Source organism: Diceros bicornis, chromosome 11, assembly GCF_020826845.1.
Source record: "Diceros bicornis minor isolate mBicDic1 chromosome 11, mDicBic1.mat.cur, whole genome shotgun sequence".
Lineage (NCBI taxonomy): Eukaryota > Metazoa > Chordata > Mammalia > Perissodactyla > Rhinocerotidae > Diceros > Diceros bicornis.
Genome location: NC_080750.1, coordinates 46,138,521 through 46,157,001, shown reverse-complemented (window position 1 = coordinate 46,157,001; position 18,481 = coordinate 46,138,521). Strand labels below are relative to the sequence as shown.

Here is an 18,481-nt window from a genome sequence, read left to right as displayed (position 1 = left end):
ACTTAAAAAATAAAATTTAACCATCCTTTAAAATTTTCACCAGCCTTTCCCATACTTAGCAAGATTACTATTAGTGATAGGTATGAGAATGTTTTTATTGACTGTATTTTTACAATTCTCACCTTCCCTCCGCCTTTTTTCCCCAGGGCCTGGGGTTTTAAGATCATGTGAATTATTTTCATTATTTGACAAAATATTAGCTGCTGTATTTGTGTCCAAAATTCATCTCCTGGATGTATTCCAACTGAGGGCTTTAAGTCCTCTTTGGGAATTCCAATTATAAAAATAATGCAAATGAATTCTTCCTTAAAGAGGAAATAGCCACTGCATACTAACAAATGAGAGGAAAATACAACATTGTTTATTGTTACCTGATGTTTTAAAATGATAAAATATTAGGTAAGATTGGAGGTTCTTTGGATAACAGGACACAACACAAAGGCACTGGGATAAATGAAATGCAGAACTCATTGTTACATACTGCTCCAAATGAGAGACACTGCCACACGGGGTCACACAGGGACATGGTAACAGCAAGATGGAGCCGTTGGAAGTGGCTTAAGTAAGGTGAGTTTAGCTAGGTTTCATGGGCTCCATGTGGCTTGGCTAATTTGAATAATTTCCAGGGCTGCTGGCATAGGGGCTGTCCCTATTTCCTGGTACCTGGCCCTGGGGAGATTAGGGCAGGTGCATTTTCGCCCTGGAGTGTGGGAGCCCTGTAAGGTAAGGGAAGTGTTTGGGGTATGGACTTAGTGGTTCAAAAAGGGGAACTCATGGGCCTCTAGTCAGGGCCTCAAAACTGAGTCAAGACAACATTTCAAAACAAAACAAGACTATATCATACCTCAGAAATGTCCAAAGTATGAAAGTGATTCCCAAATAAAAGTCTGGTTTCCTTACCTTTGGTTCCTCTGTCAGCATCATTCCTGGCTTATTGGGCTAACTAACAACCAATTTCATTTATATAATTTCTATGAATAATCAATAGGAAAATATTTTTATTACTTTCTTAATAATATACAATTCATTAGATCAAGACTATTAAAAAATCTCTTGTCTTAAATTTATATATGCATGCTAAAAATCATGCAATCATACAAAAATAGTACATACATGCTAAAAATACACACAATCACACAATTTGTGAAATCAAGATTATTAAAAAGTCTCTTTTCTTCCATTATATATACATGCTAAATATCATACAATAAACCGTGGGCCTTTTTTTCTTTTTTTAAAATTTTTTGTTTATTGCAGTAACATTGGTTTATAACATTGTATAAATTTCAGGTGTATATCACCACACCTCCATTTCTGCATGGATTACACCATGTTCACCACCCAAATATTAATTACAACCCATCACCACACACATGTGCCAAATTATCCCTTTCGCCCTCTTCCCTCCCCCCTTCACCTCTGGTAACCACCAATCCAATCCCTGTCTCTATGTGTTTGTTTATTGTTGTTATTATCTGCTACTTAATGAAGGAAATCATACGGTATTTGACCTTCTCCCTCTGACTTATTGCACTTTGCATAATACCCTCAATGTCCATCCGTGTTGTCACAGATGGCTGGATTTCATCGTTTCTTATGGCTGAATAGTATTCCATTGTGTATATATACCCCATCTTCTTTATCCATTTGTCCCTTGATGGGCACTTAGGTTTCTTCCAAGTCTTGGCTATTGTGAATAACACTGCAATGAACACAGGGGTGCATGTATCTTTACGCAGTGGTGTTTTCAAGTTCTTTGGATAAATACCCAGCAGTGGAATAGCTGGATCATATGGTAGTTCTATACTTGATTTTTTGAAGAATCTCCATAGTGTTTTCTATAGTGGCTGAACCAGTTTGCACTCCCACCAGCTGTGTATGAGAGCTCCCTTCTCTCCACATCCTCTCCAACACATTTTTTTTCCTGTCTTGTTAATTATAGCCATTCTGATGGGCGTGAGGTGATATCTCATTGTAGTTTTGATTTGCATTTCACCATGGGCCTTTAATTCACTTTCTTCTTCTAGCTTCTTTCTGAGAATTTCCTTCTATAGTCTACCCCAAAATTGTGCATTAAAATGAAGGATTAATGAGCTGGCCCCGTGGCCTAGTGCTTAAGCTTGACATGCTCTGCTTCAGCGGCCCAAGCCTGGTTTCTGGGCATGGACCTACACCACTTGTCAGTGGCCATGCTATGGTGGTGACCCACATACAAGGTAGAGGAAGATTGGCACAGATGTTAGCTCAGGGCAACTGTTCCTCAGCGAAAAAAAAAAAAAAAGAACAATTATCTTTCATCTATGGCATTATCAGCGAAGGTGAGAATTAAAATAGCATATAGCACCATAAAAATGGCCTAGCCATTGTTCCTCTACTGAATAAATTAAGGAAATACATTTGGTTGTATAACAATTGTTTCTGAATGCCATTACCATACATAAAAAGCACTGCTGAAATAATGCAAATTATACATGTACTTATGTACAATACATTGAAAAAATATTTTATGTAATAGTAATACTTCATAAACCTTTGTAAACTTTCCTTTTTTTTTTGAGGAAGAGCAGCCCTGAGCTAACATCCATACCTAAACTCCTCTTTTTGCTGAGGAAGACCGGCCCTGAGCTAACATCTATTGCCAATCTTCCTCCTTTTTTTTTTTTCCCCTTTTCTCCCCAAAGCCCCAGTAGATAGTTATACGTCATAGTTGCACATCCCTCTAGTTGCTGTATGTGGGACGCCTCCTCAGCATGGCTGGACAAGCGGTGCGTCAGTGCACACCTGGGATCCGAATCCAGGCCGCCAGTAGCGGAGCACGCACACTTAACTGCTAAGCCACGGGGCCGGCTCCTAAACTTTCCTTTAAAATTGTTTTCTTTTTAAAATATATGGCAAATAGTCAAAATAGTAGATTTGGCACTGAACAGATATTATAGAGATAAGATAGAAAACGTGTGCAAATATATTTGCCTCAATGCTCAATCCGCAATCAAAGGAACTGAGTGTGAAGGGCAGATGTAACATTTGCTCATGCTTACCACGTGCTCAACATTGGGCCTGCAATTTTGTAATCACGTAAACATCACAGCAACTTTGAGCAGTCAGTATCATCTCCATTTCACAGAGGAGGAACCTGAAGAGCAGGAACATAAGGTAATTGGCACAGCTCACATAACTAGTGAGTGGCAAGGCAAAGCTTTTCACTATAGAGTGGTTGTGTACCTCACGTGTGATGCAAAAGATGGTAGTTGTTTGGAAAAGCTGTGACAAGCAAATCCAGCTTGTGATTTCACATAAATTATTGCCAAGTATTAAAAGTGAATCAATTTTGAAGATAAATATTATGTAACTAATAGTACAAGTGGTAGGTGGACATTGCAACATGTTAGGACTAAATTAGACTGTGACTTTTTGTTTCTTCTTGACTTCTTTTTCACCTATAACTTTTTATCACACAATTACCTATAGGATAAAATTCAAAGTTTGGCATTATTCTAGACAATCTAGCTCTAGCCAGCTGGCCTCTAAATTTATCTTTCTGAGAACTCCCCACCGGAGGCCAAGAAGTTTATTTACTGCATTTCAAGGACACTGTGGGCATGGCTCACTTAAAATCCCCTCCATATTCCTTTCTGTCTATTGTTCTATTTCAAGATCTGCATTGTATCACCTCCACTATGATGCCACATAGCACAGACTCAGAATCCTCTCATTTCTCTTTATTTATAGAGCTTATTTTTTAAAGATTAATAACTTAAAAGTTATGTCTATACAGTCACGTGTTGCTTAACGATGGGGATATGTTCTGAGAAACGCATTGTTAGGCGACTTCTTTGTTGTGTGAACATTATAGAGTATACTTACACAGACCTAGATGGTATAGCCTAATACACACCTCGGTTATATGGTACTAATCTTATTGGACCACTGTGGTATACGAGGTTCATTGTTAACTGAAACATCATTATGTGGTGCATGACTGTATATTGCAGGTAATTAATCCATAAATGTTTGCTTTGTACCTTCTATATGTAAGGCACTGTATTAAATTCCCTGGGCACTGTCTTCTTGGCTTTATAATCTTACAATATAATTGAGAGGCAAGAGATCCATACGTGAAAAGTGAACTTGTAAAAAAGTGACAGTAGAGTCCATGACCGTCATTATAAACAGACAATAGGATGCACTGGAAAGGTCATAATTTAGAATTAGACACATGGATTTGCTGCTTATTTAGTGTGACCTTGGGCAATTTACTTAAGTATTCTGAAGATTTCTCATTGTAAAATAGGGGAAAATCTGTTTTGCAGACCTATTGTAAATCATAAGATGATATTTTGAAAAATAGTTTGTAAACTTTATAGTAACTTGCAAGTATATTTTTATGTATCACAGTATTTTCTATGACCGAAGAATATACTACTAATAGGAATTTTGAGAATGAGTTATGAAAAACTGGTTTCCACATATAGGCCTAGGACAACAGTAAATTTAATATGGTCAAAAAGGAGTACCGTGTAATCACAAAATTCCCACTTTAGAGTAATTAAATAAGAAACTATTCTACATATGAAAGAACTTATTAGAAAAGATTAATTTGTCTCGCCAGATTTCAAGACTTCTTATAAAACAATGGTGATTAAATCAGTGTGCTTTTGATATCAGGAGATGCAGATAGATCCCCCCCCCACACACACACACATTCATACACACACACAAACAGAAACTTGGAGTATAACAGACGTAGCATTGTAGACCATTGGGGGGAAAAGACAATTAAGTGGGGTGGACAATTGTTAACCAGATGGGAAAAAAATACAATTAGATACCAACTTCACACTCTCTATAAAGCAAATAAATAATGTTCTAGTAGACTATAGACCAGATTGTGAAAATCTAAACCTTAAAACTTTAAAAACAAAATATAGGAGAATATCTATATGACGTTAAGGTAGGAAAAGGTTTCTTAAGACAAATGAAGCACAAGTTCAAGGAAAATTGGCAAGTTTTTGACTACATTAAAATGAAAAATTTCTGTATGACTCAAGAAATCATAAGCAAAATTCAGAGCCAAAACCTTTACTGGAAGATTATATTTTCAACACTCATAACTAACAAAAACTTTGTGTCCAGAATAAATAAAGAACAGATACAAATCAATTGGTAAAACACCAAAAGTAGAAAAAAATAGTTCTAGGATATGAACAGACAATTCACAAAAGAGGAAATGCATCTAGCCAATAACTATATGCAAAGATTTTCAAGCTCTCAGTACTCTGGGAGATGCACCCATAAATCAGCAAATTTTAAAGTCTGATTATACCACCTGTTGGTGAGAATGTGGGGTGAATGAGAACTCTGACATTGCTCATGGGAATATAAATTAGCACAACTGTTTTGGAGGATAATTTCATGATTCTCAAAAAAGTCAAAGCTGCACATACTCTGCACATCAGCAATTTACTTCCACGTATTGACCCTAAATAGACTCTCATATGAGGATGATGTGTTAGGCGCAAGGATATCTATTTCAACGTTGTGTAATAGTGAAAATGATAAACGTGGGATCAGCCAATTGTCTGTCAGTAGAGAAATGAATGAGAAAGCTCTGGTTTAGTCTTACAATTAAAGGTTTAGCTGAAGGAAAAGATGAAATAAAGAAGAAAGTTATCAAAATGGGTAAATCTCAAGAACGTTAGGTGAAAAAAAGCAAGCTACAGAGTGATAGATTGAGTGATACCATGTCTACATAAAATCTATAACACTTAAAGGTATACATAGTTTATGGATGTATATCTGCATAAAATATGTTTGAAATGACACAAACGAACTACAGTTTCATGTTACATCTGGGGAAGTTGGGAAACTAGCTGGGGGTGGAGTCTTAGTTGTATCAAATGTTTTATTCCTTAAAAAAAGGAATCTGAAGCAAAAAAGAGAAAATGTCAATGTTTGAAAGATCAAGATGGTAGGGATATGAGTATAAATAATCGTTTTACTATTTTATAAAATGCTTTTCTTTTGTATCTGTCACATATTTCTTTTTTATGATTCAGTAGTTCTACTCTTAGGTATTGATCTACGAGAAATGAAAGACTTATACAAGCATGTTCATAGCAGCTTTATTCTTAATAGTGCTAAACTTGAAATAATACAAAATGTCCAACAACAGGGGGAATGAGCATCTTATGCTCATAAGATGGAATGCTACTCAACAATAAAAAGAAATGAACTGCTGCGACACTTAACAACATGGATGAATCTCATAAAAGCTTTATGTTTGGGTTAAAGAAGACACAAAAAGCAATATCGTAAGATTCCATTTATACGCAGCAGGGTTGGCTACATAATTTGTATAACCCAGTGCAAAACGAAAATGTGGGGCCAGGGTTCAAAAAGCAGGAAAAAAGTGCCTTTAAAAGTACTAAGATATAAAGCTTTTTCTTTCTTCTACAGTGTGTCTACTTGTCATGGCATTTTTTATTCGTTATATTATGTTGTTCTAAGTAAAGAAAAATTAACATTAAAATAGTTAAATTTAAATTAAATTTCATATTAAATATTAAAATTTATTGTTCATCTTTGTATTGTGCGATGCCAGTTTTAAATGCAAATATAAGTACATCTATCTCATATGCTGAAAAACTGAAATTACACAATTCGTGTTTTGTAGCTCATACATGCATATGTATTTTGTTCTACCCAACAGTGGAAATGCTGGACAAAATTAATTTAATCATTTTTATTTCACTTCTTGATACATGAACATTCTACCAACACTCTGTACCTTTGTCTTAATCGTGAATAAGGTCTGAGGGTCAAGGAACTATGGGTTACACTCCGCCCTATTGTTCCTTTCCTTTTGTATCATCATTTTCAGCATAAGTGTTGACCAAGACAAGGAAGTAACATGAATAGGGAAAGATATGATAGGGTTCCTTGGTCACTGGTGTTTCTTAGAACACTATTGCTTTCTTTCTGTGTTTGAAGCAAGTTCTGGTTGGAACAGAAAGTGTGGCCTATGAGGCTGTGGGTGACTGCACTTATTCATTCCTAGAGGCACAAATGTGCTTACCTCACTTGGAGTCTTGCCGCACTCCCACTCATTGTTCTTCCCTGGAATTCTGTCCTCGTGGAGCATTGCAAAGACCATATGTGAATGGGGAGACAGGAACGGCAGACACACATATTGCTCCATTGTCCAATCAGACTCAGTTTATAAAACACAAGTTCAAAGAGAAAATTATTAAGAATTCAAGACAGCAATAATAGTAGAGCACTACACTAAACATGGGGCCCTTTTGAACAAAGTTATATGTGTATACATTTCAGTAATATGGATGTATACAAACTCAACGAACTTAAAACCTGTGCAAATATTATATGTAAATTGTAAGTAAATAAAAAATAAAACAACAAAAAATCACACCCCTTGGTCTTCTCCTAAGAGTGAAATTGCGAAAACTTTTTATATTTTATAGATTTAATTTTTCTGGTGAATAATCACATGTCAAACAAAACAGATTACATTTACCAGTTATCAGCCTCCTCTATTTCCTCCCAGCTCTATGATCTACGTCAATAGTTACTTAAAAGTGGCAAAACTATTACACAGTCACAGAGAGTAATTTTTTGTCTTGTTCCATATTTTTTTACAAAGAAAGCATAGTTATCCGTTTGAATACTATAAGACATGAAAAGATTATAATAATCAGTCTACAATTTCACCTAAACAACAAAGTACTGTTTGCTTCTTTTATGCCTTATGGAATACGTAATGTGTTTGTAATTCATGAGAAATCTACATATATTTTTCTCTATGGTAGTATAACCCCTAGAGAGAAAAGACTTAGATAGGGTTCACGATATTTTGCCTCACTCTACTCATTTGTCCTGGTCAAGGATGCGTATTGAAGGACATTTCCCCCAGTGCCATTATAATCACACCATTGCAAAGGAATGAACTTCAGTACTGCTGAGACTTTTGTTCACACTTAGTTCTCACATCTGCAATTCACTAAAGAGCTTTCACATGCTTTCTTATGCTGTTATTTTGCCATTTTCCCAACCACTAATCTTCAGCAGGATGGTGAATTATTTTCACACTTGTCTGTAGTGCAGAAGCTAATATATTGTTTAATTACTTCTCAGTTCATCGAGGCAATGTTTGATAGAGGTACTTTATAAAGAGACTTATGAATACATTTTTTGTACCTAGTGCTGTGTTATTTGTCCAGAGCTAGTATCATTACTTTGAATATTTGCTATGTTTAAAAGAAAAAATAGTTTTAATAAAATACTACAAATGGAAAACATTTCAGGCATGAAAAAGTTTTTTTAAAACATATTGTGTCCAACAAATTGCTCAGTGCTTTTATATGTTGCCCACCTGGAGCACCCCTCAAGCCTAGGCTAGGGGTACAGCCTGGGAAGACACAAGTATTTACAAGCCTGTCCAGAGGAAGAACACAATGAATGGAAAACACCTTCTGAATCTCAAAAACCACTACTTGAATTACTATTATTTACTAACAATTCAATTTGTTCTTTCTTCTGTTTGAAAATTATATGTCTGAGCATGTTTCTCCCCGTGTTCTGCATCAGTATTTTGATCTTTTGGCTGGGTAGTTTATATTGTTATCCCCCCAAGAACTATATTCAACATGTCTGGACCCAAAAACACCATTCTCCTCTCTAAACCAGCTCTTCCTTTTCTCTTCCTTAATTCTATTTTACCATCCTCTCAACAATCAAGATTTCAGTGCTGTTTGACTTCTATGTTTTTCTTTCTCCCTCAAACCTATGTTCTGAAGATTTTTGTCTGCAAAGTGCCTCAAGAATCGATTTTCTCTTTTCCATGCCTTCTCTACAATATTATGCTAGGTCTTCCTTCTTTTCCTTTGACTGTTGCAATAGCACACAACTTTTCTTCCCTTCCTTAGTTTCTCCCCTTTTTACTGCATCAGGTATAGTCCCAGCCAGAGGGATCTTCTTAAAATGCAGTTCTGAATCTATAACTTTTAAAAAACTCAGTCAAGAAAATTAGTCTTTCTGAGGAAGACTGACAAACTGAGAGGACAAATTATTAGTTACCACTCCCCATCGTTTGCATAGGATGAATTTGCCTCAGATGTGGAGTTGGAGAGCAGTCCTGCCTCCAGGGGTCTCAATGGTCAATATCCTTCGTGGTATTGTTAGCCTGTTGGGATATAAAGAATTAGAGCTGCAAGATTCCTTTGTGTCTCTCTGACACCCAAAAAATATGCATTCCTAACCTTTACTCTCAAAAATAGTTCTTTATGACCATTTTTGTTTATTTATCTATTTATTTTTTACTGAGGAGGATTCACCCTGAGCTAACATCTGTGCCATCTTTCTCTATTTTGTATGTGGGTTACCACCACAGCGTGGCCGCCAACAAGTGGTGTAGGTCCACGCCGGGAACCAAACCTGGGCTGCTGAAGTGGGGCATGCTGAACTTAACCACTAGGCCATAGGGCCAGCTCCCCATTTTTATTTTTAACATTATGGAATATATAGAAAACTATAAAATTATAATGTACAATACAGTGGAGTAAACAGGAGGGGATGTGGGGCATCTATATGATGTTTAGTGAAAAGATTCATTACATTCATTTTATATGATATAAATATATACTTTGTAGATATTAAATATTGAATGTGTTTAAAATTTCCATATAATATCAGGATTTGTAATGAGAAGCTTGTACTTCCTTCCCTAAACATATCATTTTACTATTAGGTTTTATGCTTTCAATGGCTGTATTTAAGTCCTGATTGATACTTCTGGATGATGATCTCTTTGCTTTCTTGATAGCCATCATTAAAGAAAAATTTTGTTCACATAGGTATGTGATTTAAAAATTGAAACTCTTTTTTCAACCATTCAAGTAAAGTATTTGTAACAGTTGAAATTGTATTTAAAGCAACCCTTTCTTTTTTTCCCTCAGAGATGAAACATTGAAATTATTTTTAATGTTAATGCATTTTGAATCTACTTGAACTTTGCTGTGTCACAATTTCAAAATAATGATGAGGCTCTAATTTTCAGAATGTGGATGCATTTTTAGAGCCATCATCTACCTGAAGCTAGTTTGAATCAAAAAAGAAGCAAATTAGCCACAAACCCACAGAAGCGTTACGAATACATGATGGCAGAGAGTCAAAGCCACTGCCTGGGTACTGCTTGCCAATAATTTGGTCTATCCTCCTGCTCCCCATTCCCACCCCCTGCTGGTACACTTAGGGTTGCCTGTTGGCTCCTTGGGCATCTGGGACATGAACTCCAGTAGCTCTGTTGGCTCCTTTCCCATGACGGGCAGCAATGCATGCTGCAGCTGGCTGCTGAAAGAGACACCCAGGTGCTGGAGTACCACACACTGGCTAAATGCATGGTGGGGAAGCAGCAAGTACTAAATGAAGCTCATCAGGCTCACTGCCCACCACTGAGGGCTGCCAGGTCAGTCCTTGCTCTGCCAGGGCCGCTTCCTAGGAACCCTGGACAGAGGTGCTCATTGCCTGTGGCAACTGGTCTAGGAGCTCTCTGACTGCCAGTGCGCAGCCCCGCAGGCTTGGAGGATCAATATTTAGCATACCTGAACCTGTTTTCAGTACACAAGTACCAACAGGTTTGCCTTGGCACAGGAGTTGGAAGGCATTGCCATAAAGCTCTCTCTTCTCTCTCTCTCTTAAATAAGGCTACTTCAGGGCAGAATGGATTAGGACCCCTGTCAAGAGATATTTTCCTAGGCCAGATTGGATAGTTTTGGATCTATCTCGGGCTTTTTAACCTGAATCTGCAAAAACAGACCTCCAACATCACTCTCACTTCACCAGTAATGATGATTCCCTTGATAACTAATTAATAAATTTCATACCATGCAGATCATGGCCTCTACTACGTCCATTGATACCCTTAACCAAGTTGATCTCCAGCATATTCATGTATATGTCCCATCTCTGTTTAAACTGGATGCTTTGTATGGTGGCTTGGACGTGTCAACTCAGTTAAGCTGGGGACTTCATCCTCCAGAATAAGCCTCTCTGTGTGGTTCTTGAGGAACTTGTGTGAGAGTTGGAAGGCAGAAGTGAAGCAGTGGCTGTTACTCTCTGAAGGTGGTATTAGTTGGATGCTAAGATGAAGAAATGTAGAGGTGCCTGGGGGGTTCCAACCTGTCCTGGCTCTCCTCTGCTGCATGTCCAGCTCCTCTCCCAACTGCTCACTCTGCTGACCAATATCAGCCCCTGGCCAACCTCCGGTTGCTTGGCTGTGGACTCACAAATGTGTTAGCTACACAAAGGTGACAGCTTCCTTTAGATCTCCCCGTGAACTCCCCTTCCTAGGCCCATTTGCTGATAGATGAGCCTGGTTCTCAGATTGACAGGCGGCTGTCTCCTCTGATCCTCCAACTCCCCCTTCTGGATCCTCATTTCCCCAGCTCCACCCACAATTGTGTGACACCCAGTTCCTATTGCAAATCCGTATTCTATAACATTCATAGTGACTCTGCTGCCCTGTTTGAATCCTGTCTCATACACCTTGTTCTCCATATACCTCTATTTCTCTAACTTTCTGGTCTCATCTCTTTCTACAACCTGTATCTTCCACCAGAAATGCTTCCCCTCTCCATTTGTGATAGAAGAAATCTTATCCATCCTTTGAAAATTCATTTCCAGTATCAATTCTTTTCTGAAGTCCTCCTGGTCATCCCAAGTAGAGACAATTTCTCTCTTGAACTCCTGCACATTTGTACTTTTTATGGTTCTCTTTTCTCTCTCATTTCTTTTTTGCTGAGGAAGATTAGCCCTGAGCTAACATCTGTGCCCATCTTCTTCTATTTTGTATGTGGGTCACCACCTCAGCATGGCTGACGAGTGGTGTAGGTCTGCACCCGGGATCCGAACCTGCCAACCCAGGCTGCCAAAGCGGAACGTGCCAGACTTAACCACTACGCCATGGGGCTGGTCCCTCTCTCTTGTTTTTATAGTAAGTCATTGTATTCTTTCTAATAGAAAGCAAATCTCTTCAAAGATGGAAACTATGACTTAATCCTCTTGTACCTTAAGGCATTGCATCTGTAACATACTTAACATTCAATGAATATTTGTTGAATTGAATTGAATATAGGTACAGAAATAAAATCCCTAAGAAGTTTAGTAATTAGCCCAAGGTTATAATGGGAAGTCAGTTAACCTATTAAAAATATTTGAGGAAAATTTGGTATTACCCAACAGGCAAAGATCACTAATAAAATTTTAAAAAGTTATATGCTCTTGATGTATCATTCCAGGGCTGTTTTTTATAATGTAATGCAGATAATGCAGAGTGGAGTATTTATTTTGGTTTCTTCAAAAACAATGAAGAAAAACAAGATAAATTTGCAAGTAGGTTCATGATCATTCAAATTCAAATGATTTTTAAACTTTGTTGTTGTTAATCCAGAGAATTCATGTATATTTTTCTGCAAATGAAATTTTATGTGAAATTCCAATATATAAACAGATAAAAGCGGAGCAGCCTAGGATGATGCATAGGCCAAACCTACCCTTTCCCCACCAACCTGTGGCCTGTCAGGCACCTCTGGGGAAGCGAGGGCTCAATGAAACCCAATTTAAAAACTGCCACCACAGCATTTTCATTTGTGAGGGTTAAATCTCATTGTGTAAAGACACGGCATGTTAGACATGCAGAATGTCAGGCCCCATCCTGGACCTACTGAATTGGAATATGCTTTTTAGGAAAATTCCCAGGTGATTCTTATGCACTAAAGTCTGTGAAGCACTAATTTAGAGGATTTGGGGGATGTTAGGATAGAAAAGAGGACAAAATAAGAATTTACACATAGTAGACATAGGAAATAAGATTCAATAAATTGTATAGATGATGGAAATTGTATGATTTCCTGTATGACTCTGGGCTGGGGCTGGCCACAAGAGAAGTGCGTGCAACGTTTGGAAGGTTGGGGAAGCAGCAGCAATGACTCAGAAGGACTGGTGCAGGTTCCGGGTGCTGCTGCAGCTCAAGCGTGTGGCCCCGGATCTGCAGGTTTACCTCCTTGGGGCGGGGCAGCATGGGGCCGGCAGCCACATCTGCAGCAGCTGCTTTAGCACTTGCTGCCTCTCCTCCTTCAGCTTCTCTAAGTCCTGGGCCAGGCGCACGTGCAGCTCCACGGGGCAGGGCACCAGATACATCTGCAGGTCCCTGGAGTTGCCATGATAACGGAGAAGGAACTTGAATTCAAATCCATCTGTCTCTGAAGGACGGGTTCTTAGTTTACCACTTTATTCTGAGCCCACTGGGAAAGAATCACTTAAATCAGTAAGGTGAACTTTTAATGTGTTGTATTCTGTTTGAGAAATGAAGAAAGTGTGGGCACTTGGAATCTCAATTCTCCTTTGTAGGAGAGGGTGGTCAGTCTCCAAACTGGGCCCCTGATGCGTGTGTGCTGTGAAGTGAGGTTTAGCTCATTCTAGCAGACCGAGCTAGATTCGGGACCCACAACGGAATGTGGCAAGAGTCAGCAATTCATGGGAGTAGCTGAGTCAGATTAGAAAATTGATAAAGAGCAAATGAGGTAAGCCATGAAGATAAATATTTTTACCCACCAGGTTGACAAATAAGTAAACAAATCCCCTGATGGCAACTCTGTGAAAGAAATGGACAACGTAAATTGATAGAGGCCAGATGGGTAGTGGTATATCAAGCGGTAAAATGTGAACACACGTTGCTGTAGCAATTTTACTGCTAGGATTTTTTTCCAGTCTTGCAGGACCAGAGGAGCATACGGTCTAAGGTTAATTTTTCCCCACAACTGAGGCAAATGCCATCTGAGTACTCTACCTGATGCCTCATGAATTAGATTTTCTACCCTGACTGGTGGGAGCAGGCACTATTCCTGGCCCCGTGAGAGCACCAAATGCTGTTCCCTTGAATCCTCTCAGGTGGTTCTTTCCCTGGCCTCGAGTTGTTTCTTTACATGCAGCTGCTGGTTAGTACTCAGAGGAATACTTGAGGAGGACCCTCTGTGGGGTCCCAGCTTTCTCTCTTTGGGCAGGTTTTTTCTCCAACTCGCTGCTTTGCCAAATCTAGCCTCTTTAGTCTCACCAGAGTCTCGCTTCCCTCTCCTCAACGCAGGGAGACCTTGCCCTCAGGTTGGGCCTTGCTGAGTTCTGCCTTCCCGCATTGGAGCCTGGGAATTGTCTCAAAGCAGTCAGCTGGGACAGTCACTTGTCATTTGTTTCTTATCTCTTAAGGATTACCGTCCTTCGTTGTCCGATGTTCAGTGTCTTTAAAACCATGGTTCCATATATTTTGTCTGGTATTCTTGACTGCTTCAGGCAGAAGGGTAAATCTGACGTGTTGTTGCATCGTGGCCAGAAGCAGAAGATTTGCTTTGAAAAGAAGGATATGTGTATAGAGGATAATTACTAACGAGAGTATATGGAAATAGTTATCAATTGACAAAAACTTGTTTTGCAGCCATTTGCTCTTTCAAGTTGCATGGGTGGCTTTTTCCCAGGGCTGAACTTTGCTCTATTTGTGAAAGGGACACATCTTGGGGTGTCAGGATATGGGTGGGGGTGACATTTGCAGTCCAGATTCCTCCTTGGTGTGCTTTACCGTCCAAATGAGCAGTTCTGGAGAGGAGTCAAGGTGCTGACGTTGTGGGAAGGGCACTACTAGGTTTGGTTCTATAATTTTAGAGGCATTGTGAATTTTGTCTCATTTCAGCACAACCATTGATAGCTAAGACCCTTTAAGTGAATCTTAGCTCTTTAAAGTAATACATTTGATTCTTCTCCTAAGTGGTTTGACAGGATCGTTTCCCTTCAGGACTAACAGCTTTGCATAGCCTTATCTTTGTACCAAGAGGCCTGGTCACTAACTCTTAGCACTTTTCAGTCCTATATCTTTTTTTTTTTTTTTTTTTGGTGAGGAAGATTAGCCCTGAGCTAACATCTGTTTCCAATCCTCCTCTTTTTGTTGAGGAAGATTGGCCCTGGGCTACCATCCATGCCCATCTTTCTCTACTTTATATGTGGGACGCCTGCCACAGCATGGCTTGATAAGCGGTGTGTGGGTCTGCACCTGGGATCCAAACTGAGAACCCCGGGCTGCCAAAGAGGAGAGCATGAACTTAACCACTATGCGACGGAGCTGGCCCCAGTCCTATATGGTTTTGAATCTCAAAACAAGCCCAAATCCCTGGACAAGTCAAACACATAATACTTTATATATTTAATTCCAATGTCTCCACTTTGCCAATTTTCTGGTAAGTTTCATATAAATTTCAGCTAGAATTAATATCAGATATAAGCAATATGCATGTCCAGCTGGAGTTTAAAGATAATTTCCAATCATTTTTCCCTTTGAATGTTCCTGCCTTCTCTCGCTTTCTTCTTCTAAAGATAGGAAGTAAGTTTTCTGTGTAAAATATGAGTTTGTGTTGCTGTTGTGTGACTTTAAATCAAACCTATTTTCTGTCTTTTACTGTCACTGAAATACATTGCAAAAACTATATCACATTTTAAAAATTTTCCAAGTTCTTTTCAGATATGACACTTTTCTTTTTGTCGTGGGTTAATGAAGCTAAGCTTCCTGTTTGGTTTGTGAGTTTTATTTAAGAATGTAGTAAGAGAAACATGTAAACAAATCTTTTAATTTTTTTACTGACCCAAGGCAATAAAAAGATCTTGTTAACTTATAAAAACCCTTTTTGGATTATTTTTCCAAAATAAGAAGCTCTGCTTGCCCAAAGAAATAACAAACTGCCTTTCAGTCAGCTGCAAATGTGTATAAACAAATCTAGTGAGGAATTATCTTGGCAGAGTATGGTCAGATTTTTATCTGGAAGATTTTCTTTTATTTCCACATGACAAACATATGCTAGTGAATTCTGACCAAATGCTCGAGGTGAAATGAATTGAAGGAAACCCTTGGCAGACAGCATTTCTTTGCCTTCCCATGACACCTTACAGTGGCATAAAGATCTCCCTTAAGGGTTCACTTATATGTTAAGACACACAGGCCCAATCATTGGAATTAAGCTTCTTGGAACCGATTCACTGCAGACTAATATAACTGTATCTCTTATAAACAAATGTCGTTTAGAATAGATTTCCAACACTTTTTTTTTGAAGAAGCACACTTTATTTCACTGTAGTTCTTGCAATCTGCTCCCCAGACACTTCCTTGTTATTTTAGTCACTATCTACCGGAAAGCCACTTGACCAGCAAAGGGAAAATTTTTCTGCTGAAGCCTTCATATTTCTTTAGGTAAAAGATACTTGTTGTCACTAAATTTGTGAGTTTGATTTTTCCAAGTAATTTACATTAGATTCAGAGAACCAAGTTTCTCACCAGAAGTACTTAAATAGTTAAAAAATACATTTAGATATGATTCCTTAGTAAGAATTTTACAATGCACAGCAGTACCACCCTTAGAGCTAGATGACTAGAGCTCCTGCCCTGGGTGCCCTGACCTCCAGCCGCCTCCCTCGTCTCTGGGCCAGGGCACCTGCACACCTGGAGCTTCTGTTCTCCTCCCTCTCCCACTGCTACACGCCCTCCAGGTTCTCTAGGACCACAGAATTCCCTGTGCAAAAGCATGGGCTTGCTTTCAAGCCCCAAGCCTGCTTTTGATGACTGCACAGTCATCTTCCCCGGATGGGTCACCTGAGGCCCAAGTGAACTCTAGTTCTTCACCCCTGTGGCTGCAGAGTCACAGAGGTACTGTTGGGAGGGGCAGGAGTCAGAGCATCTAGATAAGGACTGGCTTCTCCACAGATGTGCTTTGAAGCCCAAGTGGATCTGGGTGGTGGTGGGTGGAAGCTGTGGGGGCATAGGGACCTTTGATTGAGTTCTTCCTGGGCTGTAAATGATAGGGGATGGCCTTGGATGGAGAAGGAAGAAGTCATGAAACATTGAAGTGCATATGGTTTTTCTCTGAGACAATTTATATATAGTATGTAAAGGGTATCAATAGCATTGAGTTTAAATAAAAGTACAATGAGAAGATGACAATCAAATCAGTTGTCAAGGGCAAGAGATCTTTAAATTATACATTTAAGGTCTGCAATGGTGTCTCCTCCTTTCACCTGTCCTCCTTCCTCCAAGGCCTTACCCTGAGAGTGTTCCTAGTCGGGGGGAGGAAGAGCAGGAGGCATGCTGAAGGGCTATTCCTGGGTGCACGTCACTGTCCAATTGGAGCAGAAGTGAAACTGGCCATTAGTGGTATTGGGAAGCATCATGGAATTAGCTGAAGGCAATCAAGGGTTCCATGTCCATCAACTGGGAGAGAACAAATAAGGCTTTAGCAGTCAGGTGCTCATGTTAATTTTTCTGCTGGAAATCAAGGTGGGAGGTCTTTGGTAGTAACAAGGAACTGGATTTACCCTCTTGCTTGAACAACAAAAACTGAAGAAAGTACATGAAACAGTGGTTTATCAAGACATGGGACATCATGTAACGTAGGACAGGAATCCTTGAGCGAGGAGAAGCAAATAAGGTGAGCCCTACGATTACCCCAGTTTACTGCCTGAGGGAGTTTCTGGGCCATGATGGAGAGAGGAAGAACCCAAGTAGATGTTGGTAATACCCCTGAATAGAGAAGATGAAGCTGAGAAGTCAGGTAGGCTAAAATGGGGAAAGTTTATAGGGCATTATGCTCAATGAGGTGTCAGACAAAGAAAGACAAATATTGTATGATATCACTTCTTTGTGGAATAAAAAAGGCAGAACTCACAAAAACAGAGTAGAATGGTGGTTACCAGGGGCTGGGGGTGGGGGAATTAACAGATGTCGTTTAAGGGTAAACACTTGCAACTAGTAGATAAATAAATACTGGAGGTCTAATGTACTGCATAATGATTATAGTTGACAATGCTGTATTATAAACTTCAAAGTTGCTAAGAGGCTAGATCTTGTTCTCACCACAAAAAAGTAATAATAATGTGACGTGATAGAAGTGTTAGCTAACACTACAGTGGTAATCATATTGCAGTGTATAAATGTATTAAATCAACACCTTAAACTTATACAACGTTATATGACAATTATATCTTAATTAAAAAAAAAGTATATAGGGCAGAGTACCTGAGAGGAGGGAGCTTTGTAGAACTTCAGAGGTCTGTAGAGGTCTCCCTAGAGTCTTCATCTGAGTATAGACCAGTGCTTGTGTGGGAGGAAGTTACCTGAGGCCAAGGAGGAAAAGAACACTCAAAAGGTTCATAAAGAACAATCCCAAATAGTCTAAACACTCCAATTAAAAGGCAGATATCCTCAGACTGAATATAAAAGCAATGTGGTTAGAATCTAAAATGGTACCTTGAAAGAATAATTAAACACTCTAATATTAAATCAAAGCTTAGTCACCTGAATTTTAAAAAATTACTTTAAGTTTGTAATGAAAACTGATTCATGACCATTGGGAAGATTTGTATAATTTTATAAAACTTGTAT

General features: G+C 38.9%; 2 long non-coding RNA genes across 2 annotated transcripts; both read right to left on the bottom strand.

Annotated features, from left to right (window-relative positions):
* Positions 1 to 906: 906 nt before the first annotated feature.
* On the bottom strand, positions 907 to 7,439 carry LOC131411149 (uncharacterized). Its single transcript, XR_009221506.1, has 3 exons — positions 7,076 to 7,439; positions 3,039 to 3,133; positions 907 to 971 (listed from the first exon to the last, which is right to left on the bottom strand). It is a non-coding gene; the product is annotated as an uncharacterized LOC131411149 (long non-coding RNA).
* Positions 7,440 to 9,068: 1,629 nt separating this feature from the next.
* LOC131411150 (uncharacterized) lies at positions 9,069 to 18,210 on the bottom strand. The gene is made up of 3 exons (XR_009221507.1): positions 18,116 to 18,210; positions 17,145 to 17,311; positions 9,069 to 9,199 (listed from the first exon to the last, which is right to left on the bottom strand). It is a non-coding gene; the product is annotated as an uncharacterized LOC131411150 (long non-coding RNA).
* Positions 18,211 to 18,481: the final 271 nt, after the last annotated feature.